The following is a 7,500-nucleotide window of genomic DNA, read 5'->3' as shown; positions in this document are numbered from 1 at the left end:
TCACTCCATACAAATGTGGCAAAGATGGAGAAGTCCAAAAAGTACGGAGCAAACCTGAAAATTGCTGGTAAAAAAAAGAGAAGGAAAAAGAAAAGGTTAAATCTCAGAGAAAAAGAAAGAAACAGAGAGACCCATGGTTAGATGGAGTGTGTGGGTGTGTGTGTGTTTTGTGTGTGTGTGTGTGTGTGTGTGTGTGTGTGTGTGTGTGTGTGTGTGTGTGAGAGAGAGGGAGAGAGAGAAAGAGATACAGAGAGGAGAAGAGAAAGAGATATTTGTGAACAATCATGGCAGATGCAAGAACAAATACATGAAAGAGGGTAGGTTCAGGGCTAGATATTCTCTTCAAAGACAAAAATACAAAACACACACACACACACACACACACACACACACACACACACACACACACACACACACACACACACACACACACACACACACACCATCAAAGCAGCTGAATAAGCCTCACTCCCATCCTCTCCACTATTCTCTCCACACCCAAACAAGAATAAATGTTTTCTCCTCTCTCTCTCTCTCTCTCTCTCTCTCTCTCTCTCTCTCTCTCTCTCTCTGTCTTCCCTTCCTCTCTTCCCTCTCGCTCCTTGTTTTCCTGACCCCGGTGGTGGACTGGGATGTGCCCCGTCAGGGTTTATCCCAGAGCAGAAGTGCAGGAGTGCGGGCGTCCTGCGTCGGGCGTAAACTTCTTCCCCCGGTGATTCCAGACGTGCCGCACATCCAAGGTCACCCCGCCTTGAACTTCAAAGAGGCGGCGGGGAGGAGCGGAGCGAGGCGGCGGAGAGGAGAGGAGCGGAGCGAGGCACGTCCGTTGTGCGCGGCCCTGACCACGACGACGCATCTCGTCGGCTCGCTAATTCCATCTCTCTTTCCCTCCCTCCGTCGCCCGCTCGCTCTCTACCTCCATTGCCTTCTTCATCACTCACTCTCACTCTCACTCTTCCTTCATTGCTCTCTCTGTCATTCTTTTTGTGTCCTGCTCTCTCTCTTTCTCTCTTCCTATCACTTTCTTTTATGTTCTCTCTCTTTTACCTCTCTCTCTCTCTCTTTCTTCTCTGCCTCTCTCCTTCTCTTACCTCTCTCTCTCTCTTTTACCTCTCTCTCTCCTCTCCTCCTCTCTCTCTCTCTCTCTCTCTCCTCTCCTCTCCTGTCTGCTCTCTCTGTCTCTCTGTTTGATGTGGCGGTGTGGATGTGGCATGATGTGTGGGGATGTGATGAGAGTAGAGAGCCTGTGGGAGCATCACGGCCGCGCCGCTCACTCAGACGGAGCGGAGGTAACCTACGGCACATAGCCCGGCGATCCCTTACGTCTGAGAGAAGCTCTTTGCATGCAAGCACACACTCGCTTCCCTCCCATTCCGGCTGGCGTGAATGTTAAGCTCAAACTCTCTCATCCGTGGGATTTGAAGTGTCTCCGTTTCAAGGACCAGCTATTGCTAACAGGAGAGAATTACCTTTTTTTTTTCTTTTTTTTTTGTCTCTGAGCGAACTTAATGAAGTAATGTTATTATGTGCAATTATATCAGTTGTTATATCACCTCAAAATGAGATCGGATTTAGAATTTACATTATAATAAAGCTGATAATTATTTTCACATCAAAGCTAAAGAAACGCCAGGGACTGCAGTCTGCATATCCAGAATAAAAACACTCCTTTCTCCATTCCATCCCTACAAATACTAAGTCCTGCTTGCAAAGGTCATGATGTGTCTGTGTGCCATGGCTGCAGCCAAGAGTGAGCAGAATGCCGAGCTTAAATAGATTTCTCTTCCTGGCGGCCCAGTCTGCTGACCTGGCCCGGCCGGGTCCGAAGAGGAAGCTCGGTAGAAGTGCCAAGCAGCCTCCGCACATGCTGCATGGGATCGGTTCACACTCGCCGCGCGCAGACACGTCCAGAACTAGTGCCTAATATGTGTGTTTCTTAGTAACGGTGTCAACAGGTCGCACTGGCCAAAGAAGAGTTTATATTCACGAAGATTCTAAAACCACAATGTAGAGTAGAATGAACATAGGAGCGAGCTCATGTCATAACTTTGCTTCTATAACACAGATATGAAAGGATAAAATAGAGAGAAAATAAATTTTAGAAAATAAAGAAAAGTATAAGGATCATGGATGTTGTTTGGTGAAAGAAGCAAGCAGAGAGATAGAGTGAAAGCGAGAGAGCGAGCGAGAGAAAGAGAAAGAGAGTTTTGATTTTTCAAGGTTGTTATTGACTTTATTTAACTTTGTATTATTTAAGGATTAATCACAGCTCAAGCTCACTCTGTGCAGGAGACTAACAGGAACACAAACAAGGATTGAGCTCCTGAAACAGGATGTCGATGACGATGACGTGCTAGTTTGAATGGAACTGAGGGGGAGCAATGCATTCTAGAATCTTTTCTGTTCTCCAGGCCCTTCCATGAATCACCCACTCAGTAGCCTAGGCTATGTATTAACCCCCCAGCTTCACAGCAGCTCAAACAATTACTTTTCAGTCACTAACAGAAGAAGACAGAGATGGCTAGGGCTATATGGGCAATGCCGTGAGATTTAGAAAAGTGAAGTGGAACCATTATTTATGGTTTGATATTGATTGCTTGTGAGCAATGTAATCGGATATGATTAAGACTTGAGATACAAAAGGGACAGTGTGATTTCATTGGTCTGTGTGATTGTATTGGTTAGTTCATGGAGGTCTAATCCAGCACTTGTAAATGAGTGTGGCGTCCCCTGCCCATCTGGTTCAGATGCTGTTGGCTTCAGGCGCGGGTATGAGCCTGTGGGCACAGAAGCTAAGAGACTCCAGCTAAGCATAGCTGTCAAAAAAAAAACACCCCTAACCTCAGTAACGTTTGGACTGCACTTTTTAGCTTCAGCCACCTGTTCTTTCACATCAGCTCAGGGACAAGAAAGCAACAAAAGGCATCGCTGCTAGACCAGTCTCTGGCTGCTGACAGAAAGGCACACTGCTAAAATGGTAAGAGCCATACGGATCCAAAGTAGGCTATGTCTGTCTACCCTAGGCCTTTGTTTGAAAAGACTACCATCATGACAAAAGGGTTGAATTTAAACTCAGATGAGCTTTAGGCTATTGGCGTTGTATTAGGCTACTTTGTCGAAAAAGAAAGTGGTATGCAAGATATAAAAGAAATGCGACGGATGTCCAACAAAAACATGTGTAGACTCTGCTGCCTGCCTGTCTGTCTGTCTGTCTGTCTGTCTGACTCTGTTGCAGGCTATTCTTACTCGTGGATTGTGATGCTGCCCCTTTGTTCCATGCGGGGATTAACGAGGGGGATAAAGTGTGAAATAACGGAAAAATCACCTGCAATTTCATCATTTGCACATTTAATGACTGTAACAATCCTCCCTAAAAATAGCGCTTTCTTCCGCACTCCTGCTCCCTGATCTCCCACCCTCTGCCTCTTTCATCTCCGGGCTGCCTCGCGAGCAGCTTCTCTTGAAGAAAAACAAAAATCCCTGTCAGAACCCCGCGCGGGTCAGTAATGAATGCCCCGGGAGAGGAGAGGAGAGGAAAGAAATATCTCCGGGTGAGAGAACTCCATCACATGTGCAATCCCCCAGAAGAAAAAGGATCTGTGAATAACGGCTCCTCTGCATGGGTAATAATACTCGGCAGCTCGTGCAAATTGGATTCGGTGAGACGCGGATCCTCCCTTTTGCGTCCACATTTAGTCTAGTAAGACTTCAAGTTCTCGAGGCACTGTCATGTGTAATAATGTGTCTCTAATTTCGAGTTTTCCGGTGAATTCTCAGGAGTAATGACACATTCAGACTAGAGGAACGGCTGCATTTTCCCCCTCATGGTAAACGTATCAACCTCAAGGTGGCGCCATTTACCAAAAATACAATTGCCAGTCGCGCAGTCCGATGTGTAGACTAGCCTACTGTAAGTGTCATCAGTGCTGCGGCATCATTTCCTGGTGTGGTGATCTCTAAAGGAGTTAGCTGCCCGTTAAAGCTGTCACCCAGTAGTGTTATTTTCTCAAATGTCAATCACTGTTTTCAGATGCGGCAGCTTGAATTTATCTGTAACAATTTTGGGATTGGGCATCGGAAGCAGTTTAATTTAGTTGAGTCAGTTGACAGCCAGTTTTTTATATATTTTATATATTTTTTAGACAATCTGTATTTTTGATAACTGCACAGGCAAGTGGAAAGATATAGGCATGTTCAGACATCTCAGCAACATACATTTTTATATCACACAATTTCACACAAAGTCTTTTCAAACCAGCAGGCAGCCGACCCCAAAGCAAGTCTATACCAGTACAGGGTGATGTGAGGATCATAGCGGGTGTGAGGGAGATGGTATAGGATTTGGAGTGAAGGCAGGCCCAGTCTCGCCAAGCTCAGGCGCCTATGGGGAGTCAGTGTCCCCCGAACAAGAGCTATATAGTCGGCCCTGATAAGACACTCTCAACAACATCATAAACTAATTTGCACACAGCCTGAAATGAATCACACTCTACGTTAGCGCAACCCAGTCTGCGTTAGCGTCGTATGTGAGAGTGTGTTGTGAAATATGGCACTGGCGCTGTAAGTGTGGTGTTGTGTGTGTGTGTGTGTGTGCGTGTGTGCGTGTGTGCGCGTGTGTGCGTGTGTGCGTGTGTGTGTGTGTGTGTTTGTGTATATGTGTGTGTGTGTGTGTGTGTGTGTGTGTGTGTGTGTGTGTGTGCGTGTGCGTGCGTGCGTGTGTGTGAGAGAGAGAGAGATGCCTTGGGTTGTTTACTTGTGATTTACTGTTGGCTAATCCTTTTCTTTATGTTTATACTTCTTTTCTTGGGCAACCTGGGTTTTTTTTCACTCTGAGGTAAAATCCTCCTATCTCTCTTTGATTGCCATCATTGGTTTAGGTTTAAAGCCGTGCATTTACCTCCTAGCAAACAATTCATGTTCTGAAGACTCCCAGGAGAAACCTCCATGCTAAGACCAGCTTCAATCCTGGCCCATGAAAGCCATCTTATTACTGTCCACAACGGGCAGAGAGACAGGAAGACAAGACTAATCTATTGATTCCAGCAAATCCAACGTGAGATTGGATGGCTTGTATTGTCTGTTGTGATCCCCCCCTACCACACACACACACACACACACACACACACACACACACACACACACACACACACAGAAACTGTTTTCTTCGCCCGTCTCCATAATCCCACCCTTTGTTGCCCCCCGGGTGAATGACATGTCTGGTGAGATTTGAGGAGGAAAAATTGCTTTTTCTGTCTGGGGGAGGGGGGGGAGGGTGCCATCACACAAACACACACACACACACACACACACACACACAGAGAGAGAGACACAGACACACACATACCCACACACACACACACACACACACACACACACACACACACTGGTGCTGAGTGTGTAAGTGCTTTTTATCCAGTGGCCAGGAGGGTCAGCCTGGGTCCTGTGACTGCTGGAGATTTTCAATTAGCACATTTGCATAACCTGATTGACCGTGTTTGGGCTGCGGAAATGCCATTACTTCCGGGACCTTCATTTCAAGAGGGGGTGAAGATGCTGTTGACCTCCCCAAGAGAGAGATAGAGAAAGTGAGAATCTATGTGTGTGTGTGTGTGTGTGTGTGTGTGTGTGTGTGTGTGTGTGTGTGTGTGTGTGTGCGTCTGTGTGTTTGAGTGTGTGTGTATGTGTGTGTATGTGTGTGTGTGTGTGTGTGTGTGTGTGTGTGTGTGTGTTTGAGTGTGAGAGGGAGAGAGATCTGAATGAATATCCGATGCCTTTTAAATTGCCTTCTGTGTCTGAATTCCCAAGAAAACAGGGGGGAAATGATAATATGGGAGTGAAGAGCTAAAATGGAGGGAAGAGAGATGAAAAGAGAGACAGAAACAGGAAAAGAAAAACGGTCGTTCCTCGCTCTACATTTTTCACGAGGCGAAACACTTATTGGTCCATTAGGGTCAGCATTTCCATCCCTCGGCTGCTGTTTCTCCAGCTTACAAAAACAACAGAAAAACACCCAAACGCCTGCCCCCGCTCTGTTTATTACCGACCCTGTCTGAGCTCACTGACGAGTGTGTGTGCGAATCGAATAAGGAATCGATCACACTGTACAGGCACGAGCTCTCTTGCTCCGCAGCTGTTCCTGTTCTCTCTGGCCTGCTCAGGAGCCAGGCGTTTCCACCACCACATGCTCTTGATCTCATTCCTCTAATCCGCGCTCTCTCTCTGTCTCTCTCTCTCTCTCTCTCTCTCTCTCTCTCTCTCTCTCTCTCTCGCTCTCATTCGCAGCCCCACTCCTGAGGACCGCAGGCACTCTGCGTTTTGGGTCGTGTTTACATTCACCCCGAATGCCTCAGGTTCTAAATTGATCTTTGATTGAGCTCCGTGCACCCATGCCCCCCCCGCCCCCCCTCCTAAAAAAAAGAATGAATTCAAAAGAAAGTCTGAATTCATCTATTCTTTGGCTGCGGTGTTATTTGTTCCCCCTGTAAGCTGTGGGGTGTTTTGTGTAATTCTTTCGTCAGCAGCACAAGCAGGGCCACCAACCAGCAGTTGTTTACCGCTGTCTCTAGGCAACAAGGCTTGGGAGGGAGAATGACTGCCCGACTTGGAAAGTCGTTGCCAGATCTTGGGGAGAGAAACAAGCAACCAGGCCTGTGAGCACAGCCCTGAAAACAAAACAAAAAAAGAAAGAAAAAGAAGCGGCTCAAAAAAAAAAGAATGTATATATAATGCTACCATCAGCTCACACACACACACACACACACACACACACACACACACACACTTACCTTAACCTCAAGTGGGGGACAATACAATATAGTGTGTAGTGAGTGTGAAACACATGCTCTGTCTGTGTGAAAGGGAGCCAAATGTCTGTATAGTAGCCTCTTTGAGTACGTTGCTGCACTCAATTAAAAAAGATCTGAATGATGAGCATGTGTTTCACACTCACTACATGCTATATTGTATTGTCCCCCACTTGAGGTTAAGGTAAGTGTGTGTGTGTGTGTGTGTGTGTGTGTGTGTGGGCTACATCATTTAATCCACTTTTCTCTCTGTCTTCTTTATCATTGAGACAGCAACATAACCTGTAAATAGTCGATAATTTTGAGCCGTCTCGATTTATTTATTTTGAGGTATTGGAAGGTGGTGAACATGTTGATTCTTGTTCAGCAAAGTAGGCAGTTTTGGTGGTCTATTAGGCAGGTATGGAGAGAGAGAGAGAGAGAGAGAGAGAGAGAGAGAGAGGCAGAAGAAAGGGAATAAGTGATCGAAACAAGCTAAGTAAAAACACAACCTGCAACTCTCCAAGAAAATCGAGCCCTAAGTCGCATAACAGAGGCAGACTTGGCAGCTTGACATGGAATCCCCCAGTGCAGTACGACAGTGAGATGAGTTTGACCTGGATATGACTCTGAGTTGACCCTGATGTCAATCTGGACTTGGCATCAGACAATGTTTTCACACCATCACATAAAAACAGAGACCGCTCCTCAGCTATTA

Source organism: Sardina pilchardus, chromosome 4 (genome assembly GCF_963854185.1).
Source record: "Sardina pilchardus chromosome 4, fSarPil1.1, whole genome shotgun sequence".
NCBI classification, from domain to species: Eukaryota; Metazoa; Chordata; class Actinopteri; order Clupeiformes; family Clupeidae; genus Sardina; species Sardina pilchardus.
Note: the sequence above shows the minus strand (reverse complement) of the source record.